This window comes from Benincasa hispida, chromosome 11, assembly GCF_009727055.1.
Source record: "Benincasa hispida cultivar B227 chromosome 11, ASM972705v1, whole genome shotgun sequence".
NCBI lineage: Eukaryota > Viridiplantae > Streptophyta > Magnoliopsida > Cucurbitales > Cucurbitaceae > Benincasa > Benincasa hispida.
In genome coordinates this window covers 8,678,976-8,691,069 of record NC_052359.1, presented here as the reverse complement: position 1 = coordinate 8,691,069, position 12,094 = coordinate 8,678,976, and positions in this window count along the sequence as shown.

Sequence of the window (12,094 nt, the reverse complement as noted above, 5' to 3'; positions counted from 1 at the left end):
TTCCAAATTTCTTCCGACAACTTGAATTTCGATATCGGCGAGGGATTATTACGGATATGCCCCTTGGACGGGCTTGGCTTTTTAGGAGACTTTGTAAAACAATTGTTAAAAAAAAAAATTAAAAAAAAAATACTAGTTGCAATAAATAATTTCAAGAATATTATTATTTTTGTTTTAAAAAAAATATATCTTTACTTAATTTATTTACATCAAGTTCTTGAATGGATGAATTTTAGATTAATAACGGTTGCTTATGAACATGGAATATATTTATGATTTTTTTAGTTCATTTATATATTTAGCGATGCATTTCAAGATATATTCATCTTTATGTATCGGTTATAAAAAAAATTATTTTAAAAAAAAAGTAAGAAAAATTTATAACGAATCAAATTATGATTGAACAATTCGATGAAATACAAAAAGATAGATACTACAAGGTACCTAAATACTTTCCTTTATTTTATTATTTATTGTTTTCTATATAATTAGTTTAAATATTGAAATATCATTTTTCGATGTATGGAGAGATTGAATCTGCCTTTAATTTTAAAATAGTACAAATTTAATATTAGCTTTAATTAGGCTAATTTTGACAAAATGTCGAGATATTTGTTACCGTTCACGATCTACAATTTTTAATATAAGCATAATATTATTTTCGAGTTTAATTAGAAAAAACCATCACTTTTCCAAGAGAAATATCCTATTGGAACTTCGGTACTTTATTATTTTAAAGAAAATATTAGTCATAAGTTTCAACTCGTAATCATTGTGACTATAAGCAAGCCAATTTGACTAAAGGGCTTTGAATCAATCTTAGTCAATTGATTATATTTATTCAATTTAAAGGAAATAGCCATAAATTAAATTGATGTATCTATATCTATACTATCTAAAAAAGGTTATAGGAAAAAATATATGGGTTCGATTTGATTCGTGATTCATTTTTATTTTATGTTTTTAAAAATAAAAATATAAGAAAAATAATTAAATGTGTTTGGTATAATTATTTTCAAAAAAGATTTCTAAAAATAACTCATTTTTAAAAACTATAAATTATCATTTTCTTTATTTTCAAAAATTATGAAAGCATAACACACGTTTTGCAAGACATGTTCATGTCCTACTACACAAATTACAAATTGGATATTACATATATTTTTTTAAAAGCCAAGAAGCATCTCATCGACAAAGTGTGTATCTCATATCCATTTCTATTGTAAAATATCTTATGGAAGATTAATATACTTACTATTATTTTAACTGGTGCAACATCTTATCAAGATTAATCCTACAATTTTATAGGATCTTCTTTTTTGATAAAATAATTCTTTTATTTTATCTTTATGAAAATTATTTATGTTATTTTCTCCGGAAAAAATTTATTGATCTCTCATACATTTTATCAATTGTATTTTAACCAATCAAAAAACTTTTTTCCATCATGTAATCTCTCCATTATCTTTCTTTCCCTTATTAAAAATTAAAATTCATAATAATAACAAAAGGCTATATTATAACTTTTTATTATTGTTACCTAGAATAATGAATTTTATCAAACCCAAATTAATCTTCTATTGTATTTTCAAATTCACAACAAACAAAAATTTTAAATTTTGAGTTCAAATTTCAAAATTTTAAATTATAACCATATATGTTTCCGAATATTGTGACAAAGGTATTTTCATTTTTGTTTTCTACTAAATTCTTTGTATTCTAGAACAATTTTTCGAATTAGTAATCAAACGAGGCTTAATTTTTCCTTTTGCCCTTTTTAGTTGATGGTAATTAAGATATCTTACGTAATTTTACATTTAAATCATTAAAAAATCTCATTTTATCACTAATATCTATTTCACATTAAATAAAAAAAATTGAAATCACATATTTTTCTCTACTCTCTAATTCCCGAACAATATTTTAAAAAATCACATCTTATATTCAACAATTTCTACTTCTCTTACTTCCAATATATATATATATATATCTACTTCTTTACAAATAAAGGAAATTTTTTTTAAAAAAATTATATTTTATCCTCTAGTCTCTTATTCACAAAAAATATTTTTTAAAAGTCACATTTTATCTCTAGTATCTACTTCAATTGAAATAAATGTATAAATAAAAATACAAATCACATTGAATCCTCTAATCTCTTATTCACAATTTTTTTTTTAAATCACATATTGTTTCTAATAATCTCTACTTCACATTAATTAAAGAAATTTAAAAAAAAAAATCAAATCCAGTTATGATTTGAATTTTTTTTTTCCTTCTCAAATTAATTAATTTTAATTAATCAATTGATATTCTAATGATAACAAACCTGCTTTTATTTGTTGATAATTAGGGTATTTTCAAGTGTTTGTTAATTTATTGTTTAACTCAAAAAGAAATTATTTGCATAAAATTCTTGTTTAGCAAAAAGTATATTAATTTGTTTAATTGGGCCCACTTAGTAAATGAAGGAAATTAGATATGGGGATTTTCGTGAGCAACGGAATGATCATTTCAAATTTCATTCGTATTTGAACATAAGCAATTACAGCACAAAAACGGAAACTAACTGGTCATGCAACATACGAAATTACAGCATGCTATTAACAAAATCAAGGAAAAAATTAACATACCTTTGAAGACTCATCTTCAAACACCCTCGATCTCCACTCGTACAATCAGCAAGACAGCAATCACGAATGCTCGAACACTTCAATTGCTACACTGCACGATCAATGCGACCACAAACACAGCGATCTCCAAGATCACGAACACAGCGAACAACCTCTAAAAACCTCGACTTAGTCGAGTTGAGTACGACATCACCACAATGGTTACCTTGGTATTCTCAGTGTGAGAATCCAAAAATGTGGGCTCTGTGTGGACTTGGTTAGAGGAAGAGACCGGAGGAAGAATGATCGTATAAATAATTGAGCTAGTGGGAGATGACAAATGTCTATCATATAGATGATGTCCAATTGTTTAACAAATGCTATGTGATCGTTTAGCTAAAGGTCAGCTGAGTGAACTATCGTGTAGTGTCACTCCACGATCGTTTAGTCTCTCTTCAGCTATCGTTTAGTGAATCTAATCCACTTAACAACTTTCCTTTCCGTGAGTAATTCCGAGAATGGAAAATCTCAATCATGCTAAATTTAGGAAAACGTTTTTCCTTTTATCTCATGGTTACCATGAAACTACCAATAACCTCCTACTCAATTGGTTATTAGAGAAAAAGATATAATTATCCAATAATTAATATTATTATAAATATATATAATGACCAACTTACCATACTATATTTATAACCCATAGTTTTAATATTTCATCTCATGAAACATATAAACCATAGTTCTTGTTTTATTTCATGGCCCTTAATGTAAATCTTATTTACATTAATCCTCCACTAGATGTATCTCATACACCATACCAATCATATCATAATAATTGAATTTTCTCTTGTCAATTTGAACATTTCAAATCAATACCAAGAATTGATTATCAACTTGAATCCATTGAGCTACCAAGGGGACCTAATGAACCTGTAGCTCGAAGCTCCAACAGTACGTGAATAACTAACTAAACTCTTTAGTCAGAGATCCACCATTCATTAACTTTCAGACACTCTACTAAAGACTGACAGATGAACTTTCCTAACTATAAATATTTTATGTGTCTATATCAACCAATCAACAGTGCAATAACCCTTCACAGATCGCTGGTAAGTACATCTGAGTAATAACTGTTATGCCCCTTTAATTACATCTAACTCCTTAAGTACCACTGATCCTTCTAATGAACATAAGTCATAGTTCTACTATGATTGAGTCCTCTCTTCCAAAGAGAAGTTGTGGCTACTATGTTCAAGACCCGGAATCAGCCCTTAAGAGAGCAATCTATCTACTTACCTCTGCTTCGGGGAAAGAGTGAATTCCATATTGTATAATTGAGTTCTCAGCTCCCAAATCAAACAAAGCCCTAAAAAGGTAAACATGTTGAGTTAGCAATCTGGCCACTCTCACCCATACTAATTAAAGGACCGCCTCCAAAGGCAGGAGTTCACAAAACATTCAGGATGGAGGTCATGTCACCTATGGTCGTTTAGGTGAGATGTAAGTCTCCAGTATCAACGACGTTATATACAGAAACTAGTTATCTCGTGGCCCAGTCTTATACAAACTCTTTGTATAGGACACCCCCACTCGCATGTCTCTACATGAATGGTCAGGATCTACCATCAGTAGTATTTCACAACACTTGCAAACCTCTACAAAGCGGGTCGTATCCATAGTGTCACAAGGATCAGGTATCCCTCCTTAATCCTTATACTATAGACCTATTTAGGTTATCACTTAAGGCATGATCCACTTGTATATCTTATATATATGCTTAAGTTTATATATGATAACCATGAAGCTTTGTTTATTGGATATGAGTAAATGCCAAATAAAATAACTCTTATTTTATTCATAACAATGTGTATATATTACAAACTACGAGACTCCGGGAGAATTAGGATACCTAGCCCAACAGTAAAAAGTTTTAATTAGTTTACTTAAACCCTATTCAATCTCCTCTGGGGTTGTCATACCGATCCTACAATTGGTATCCAAGCTGGTTGTTCTCTTGTTTGTGATAAAAAAAATTTATAAATCATTTTAGATTGATACCTATTGTTTAAGTTTCTCACTCCTACAACTGCTATCAAAGCAAGGTCGCTCTTGTTTTTAATCAAATTTTTATCTCAAGCTATTTCATTTGACACCTATTATTGATTTATTTACTCTAACAATTGATATTAAAGAGGATGCTCCTTTGATAAAAATATTTTTGAAATATTATTTTGGTACTAAAAGTATCTTACTAATATTTTGAAAATTTTATTTGAAAGCTTAATTGCTAGAGCTTTATGTCGACTCTAGAAGGTCAATGTGTTGATACACCTCCTTTATTTAATGGTCAAAATTTTGATATTTGGAAAAAGAGAATGAAAACATTTTTGCTTGCTATTGATTTTAATATCTTGTATGTTTGTAAACATAATTTGTCTAAATTAAATTTGAATGATAAATTACTCTCTTTTAATACCCAAGCCATAAATATCATATGTAGTGCTTTGGATAATAAAATATGTGATAAAATTTCACAATTTGATTATGCATATGATATGTAGAATTTTATTGACAATATGTATAGCATAGAAAATTCTCCTTGTAGTATTAATGATTTATTTGATGTGAAGGAGAATTACAATTCTCAAAATGAAGGGAAAATCTACAAAAGGGAAAAAGAAAAATGTGATGGGTCCTCTTTGTGCATAATATCTCATTTGGATAATGATTCCACATATGAAAATGACAAAAATGAGGTAATTCAAAAATCTCTCACTGTAATGCATTTGAAAGCATGCAACGTGATCTTGAAAAGCTTGGATCTAAATATTTCAAATTATCTAAGAAATTTAAAGCATTATCTATAGAAAATAAATCTTTAGTTGATAAAAATGCATGCTTGAAAAATAAAGTTAATAATGTGATGTTGCATAATAAATGATGATTGTTGTGACGAGAAAAATATTTTGAATGATAGAATTAAGTTACTTGAAAATGAGAATAATGAACTCGAATCTTTATCATGTGAAATGAAAATTGAATTGAATGATTTGAGAGATGAAAATAAGAAAATTAGATCTTGTTTTTTAGGGTTGAAAGATGAAATTGCTAGCTTGAAAGATAAAATTCTTACTTTGGAAAATAGAAATACATCTTTAGAAAAAGATAAATTTTCTTCGGTTGATAAAATAAAGTTTATTGAATATGACAATCATGAGAAAAATGATATTTTCCATGTGTTAAAGAAAAATAATTGTTTGCTACTAAAGAGCTTGAACTTGCAAAAGAATCTCTTAAGAAATTAACTTTTGATGCACAAAGATTTGATAAAGGTAAATCTTCTAGTGGTGAAAAGGGATTAGGTTATATGAATAAAAATTGTTTATCTACTTTAAAAGCATTACTTTTGTTAAAGACATCCCTTATATGTCTCAATATGCTTTGCTTAATGTATCTAACTTTGTGTTGAAGCATGAAAAAGTTAAACGTATTCATGAAAATTCAAAGTTTGTGCATAAATAATTTCATGCTAAACCAAATTGTGCTCATAATGTGAACTTTATGAATAAGCTTGAAAAATCAAAGTTTAGATCTAGACATTCACTTGCTAAAACTCATTGCATGAATTGTGCTAAACTTGTGTCTAATCATAAAAAGACTAGAGATATCCATGTAAAACCAAAATTTGTACTACTTGTCATTTATTGTGGAGTTAAAGGTCATATTAGACCAAATTGTTTTCAATTGAAAAATGCTCCAAGAAAAAAATCTTTAAGAAAAAAATTGTGAAAAATCAATTAGTTAGAAAGAAATTCTTACCTGATGTTGTATGTTATTCTAGTGGCAAAACTGGTCATAAATATCATGCTTGTTATTTGCTAAAAATGAATGCTACTAATTTTGGAACTAATTTGAAATGGGTTTCAAAATCTTTACTCACTAACAATGAAGGACCCAAGAAATGGGTATCAAAATCTTTCGGTTGAGCTTTAGTTGTAGGTTGATTTAAGAAGCAATTGTTGCTTGGACTTCAAATGAGAAATTATTTCAAACTGAAGTAACTCTTATAGCTTGCTTGAATCCAACAAAGAAAATTGCATCTTTGGTAACTTCTTTTTTTTTTTTTTTTTGGAATTATAGAGATATTTATTCTTTTGATATCTTTATGGAAATTATATTTCTATATGATTTTGAAAAAGTATGAAATTGATTTCTTGCCTTGGTTATTAGATTTAATACCATAAGAATTTATTGTAAATTTATCTATGTGACATTTATCTTTATTGCTTATATTTTGGCATTTTGGTCAATTAGTTGCTCTATCCTTGTATTTTTTCTCGAAAATAAGTTTTGAGCAATAATTTTGAGTCTTGTAAGAGATTGTCATTTTTTTGATGATTAATATATGTTGTTTATACTCTTGGATGAAATTGATTAAAGTTTTTATTAAATGTCTTTTGGGCATGAAGTTATGCATATTCTATTACTTACATTGTTGAAAAGAATGTATTTAGAGTATGTTGTTTTGAAGAGTTGTTAAATTCCTCTTCTAGGAGGAGTTTTTATAAAATTGTCACTTTATTGATTTCCATTGACATGTTTGCTCAAAATTTGCTTTGTTGATATCATGTTTACATTTGTATTTGCTAATGTTGTTTTGCTTTTATTTGGTATCATTACTTTTTTTTAATAATTGGTGTTTATGTTATAATATTTGATATTTCAGTATCTCAATTGTTTGAATTTTACATGATCGATTTCATCTCCTTGGTTTTTATTAACATATTTCTATTAGAAGGAGATTGTTTGATTCTAGGGGGAGTTATACATTTTTATATATGAATTTCATGTTGGAATGAAAATCATTTCCATATTAGTTTAGTGATGTGTGTTTTTCTTATTCTTATTGTTTATCTTTTTAGGGGAAGTTATTGTACTTCCAGTAAAATTATGTTTTGAAAATTTATTTGATATTTCTACCCTCAAATTGAATTATGTGCTAATGTCTTTTTGTCCCTTTATTAAGGGGAGTGTTCAATTGATTTCAAAAGGCAGAGAAATTTGTGAAATTAGTCTTAAATAAAATTAGCCTAAACTTGGTTGATTCTTTATTATGTCTCTAGAATTTACAATGTTGTTGTTTGTTATATTTATTTTAGAAGACATGTAGATAGAAGAAGAAATGCAAATTACGTGTTCACGTTTTACAGAGAACTTTCATGTTATTATTTATTTATTTTTAATTATCCTTTTTTTATTGATTCCAAGAGGGGGAGAGGTAATAAGAAAAATGAAAACATGTTATTGAATATATTATTTGTGTTCAAGTGAATTGAAATTATTTGCGTGTATTAAGTATCAAGAACATATATCATATTACACACTTATTTGGATTTCATTTTTGTTGACTTGTTTGTCATCATAGAAAATGGAGAGATTGTTGGCTTTTTTACCCTTAACATCAAATTAATTAATTTTAGTTAATTAATTAATTAACTAATCAATATTTTGATGATAACAAAGTTATTTTTATTTATTGACAATTAGGGTATTTTAAAGTGTTTGTTAATTTCTTATTTAACTCAAAAAGAAATTATTTGCGTAAATTCTTATTTAGCAAAAAATATAATAATATATTTAATTTGGCCCATTTAGTAAAAAGTTTCAATTAGTTTACTTAAACTCTATTCACTCCCTTCTAGGTTGTCGATCCTACACAAATAACTAATTTCAACCTCCCTCATTTCCTCTCCCTTCTTTTTTTCTTTTTCTTTTTTTCTTTTTCTTTTTTTCTTTTTTTAATTTTGTTAACTCACTCTCTCTAACTTCTTTGCTTTTTTTTTTAGAATTTTTTTTGTAGATATATTTTTTTTAATTTTGTTAGTTCCTTAAGTTTAATTTATCTGTTTCAAGTATCCCTTCTATCTTCCTTAAGAAGATATCACCTCTCTCTTCTATTGCTTAACATATGTCATCTTTTTCATTTTTTTTTTTTTCACTTTTCAATTTTGTAAAAACATGTAGAGTGGTTTAATGTAACTTTTTTATATGTTTTTGTAGTTTTTTCTATACACGCAATAGACATATAGAATAGTGTGGAGAAAAGACTTTGTATTAATTTTCAAGTTTAAGAAAAATTTCAAAGTTCAAGCAATTTAGAGACCGACAAAGTGATAAAGAATAGAATGATTGTTTTAATCTTTTTCTAATTTTTTCACGGTAAATGCATACCAAAGAGTTTAGGGGTTTATAATAAATTCTACTAGTTTCATCCTTTTTAATGTTTTTTTTTTCTCTTTTCAAATTTGTTGTAAGTATATGCCAATTCATAAAAAAAAAAAATGAAATAAAATTTAAAATCAAGAAGAATATTGTTGCAAATCAAACGAGATTAAGTTTGTGGTTCCTGTTTGCATAGAAAAATATATATATTTTTGTTGAAATTAAAAGTTAAAAAAAAAATTAGGAGGATAATCAAATCATCCAATTTCTTGAGAGCTATTTTTAAATATAGGAAAATGAAACTAAATATTTACAACTAATAACAAAAATAACACAATCTATCTGTAATAAACTGCGATAGACATCGATAGACTATTACTGTGTCTATCATAACATAGATAGACACAAATAGTAGTCCATCGCTATCTATCACGGTCTATCACAGATAGACTAATATTTTGTCATTAATTGTAAATATTTTTAGCAGTTTTGTCATTTAAAATAATTTTTCAACTAATTGAAAAAAACTAATATACATATAATTATAACGAAAAGAAAAGAATAATAATACTTTGGTTTTAACTAAAATTTAAAAATAGGAGAATAATCAAATCATCTAATTCAAATGAATTTAAAAAATAGAAAAATATTTTTGTTTAATTTAAACTTTAGAAGTAGGAGATTAATCAAATCATCCAATAAAAAGTTTTTTTTATTAAATAAGAAAAATATCAAGATATATTTTTACAAAATAAAATATTAGTTTAAATCAAAATTGGAAATTAACAAGATAATCAAATTAAAAAAAAATCAAACTATGAGATTACTATAACAAAATCTAAAATAATAATAATAATAATAATAATTCTGGCTTAATTTAAAATTTAAAAGAAATAGTCAAATCATCCAATAAAAAAATTTATACAAAAATAAGAAAGAACTATCACAAAAATCTTTTTTAAAAAATATTGGTTTATATCAAAATTTGAGATTAAAAAGATAATCATATCTTCAAGATTAAATTGGCTAAGTGATAATTATCACGATTTTTTTTTTTAAAAAAAGAATATTACAAAATTAAGAGGATAATCAAATAATTCAAATCCAAATATCATGTAACAACCCAAATTTGTACGCATACACTACAGGAAATTAAATGTCAAATGTTAAGCAGAACGAAATTTTATTTAAAGGGGTGGTAAATGTAATACCCTAACCCTAATTTAGAAAGCAAGAAAACAAATTAAATATATAATTAAGAATGAAAATATATAAACTTAATAGGAAAATCGGGTGGAAATTTAGAATTGAAAAAAAATAAGAAATTTATTAATTATCCAAAAATAATGAATAAGGGGCAGAATCAGGGAGGCTTAATTAGAAGTTGGACGAGTAGATGACTTTTTGTTTGGGCACTGCTCATTGGAAGAATTGGAGGTGAATTAATTACCCATATACTCTTAAAATTTGAAAGAGTTAAAAAGGGAAGTGGAATCCACAAGCAGTGAAGGCAACCCATGCGTGAAAACTAGCGAGATTGAAGAGAAAATTGGAGAGAGCGAGATTCTCAACTAGACCTGTCTCTTATACACATCTAGATGTGTATAAGAGACAGCCAAATGAGCGAGAAAGCTGGAGAAAGCGAGATTCTGAGAATAGAAAGAGCGAGATTTGGATAGAAGCGTGGATTATGCATTGAATTTGGCTACGATCTTATAGATTATACATGAAGAACCCTAAAATGGAATACAAACAAAGATGGATGACGTAAGGGCAAACGTTAGCCAAAATTAGGTATCTTATTAAGAGAAATTCTTAAACCTAAGTAATTTTAAAAAAGTCATTTGTAGGATGAGTTGTCACACAAAAAAGAGCTGGAAACGGCTATAAATAGGAGGCTTTAGGCTGGAAGTTAAACTCATTCTCAAATAAAACTCAGTAGTAAAAATCGTGTGAAAAGTGTGAAGTAATTCTGTTAGTTTGGAGGAGGAAACGCGAGGGAAGTGCTGCCCAAATTTCCTTCTGGTTTAAGAGGGAAAGCTCTACGGATTAAACCATAAACCATAAGGAATAATAAGGAATAATTAGGATCATAGTCAAGGTAATTAGTTTATCTCACCCTCTCTTTTAAGTGTTTCACGGTAGTGTACCTTTAATATGTTGCATAATTATGTTATTGTTATGTTGCATTACATGTTTAAAATATGTTTATCAACAAGGGACCTCATGCATTATGTTTGTCATAAGATTAAATTTTAATTAGATAAAGGTTATGCTTCTAGGGCTAGCAGGGCATATATGGTTGCACCCTTCTAGACCCAATTCTATGTAAGTTTATGCTAGGGACTAACAAAGTATGTATGGTTGCACCCCTCTAGTCCAATCTTACGTTTATGTTAATGGTTGATGTTGGATGCGACTCTGGTCCTACTGACTATATGACCCGCTAATCATTAGATGGGTTAGTTTCCGCCTAAATCCTCATCTTCCTATCAGGGCGGAGAAATTTACATTAGAAGCATAACGAACACCACATGTTATCATATGTTTTCGGTCCCAATAATATGTTTTCAGGACATGTTGCATGTGATTGTGCATTTGGTCACTACCCTATGTGAGAACTACTTACGGGCTATATTATATACTCATCCTATTTTTACAGAATTTATAGGACACAGCGTAGGTGGCAGAACTGGACGTTGCTCAAATGGTCAACCATCAAACTCACTACTATAGGCATATGCATTTTTGTATCACTACTTTTATGGACCTGGTGTATTGTAAAATAAACTTTTTATATAGTTTTCTACCTAATTAATAAAATCTTAGATATGTTCTTTTGAGATTTTTGTCAAAACTCATCTCATGATAGAAAAGTTTAAGTATGCATGTCGTAGCGATCGGACCATAATATGTAAGGATCCGGTCGTTACATATCAAATACAATTTTGTGACCACGAATTTAAAAAATAATAGTAATAATAATATTTTTGTTTATATTGAAGTTTGAAATTAGGGAGATAATCAAATTAACTCGATTAAAATAGAACAATTTTTTTTTACTAAGACGATAATTATTACAATTTTTTTAAAAAAAAATAGTGCAAATATTTTAGTTTATATATTCTTTTATACACGTTTAATTTATATATTCTTTTATAATACATTTTATACTCCACTAAAATAACTATTATTTTTCCTCATCCAACTTCTAAAATTTTCATAAATAATTTTTAATTTATATATTCTTTTATAATACA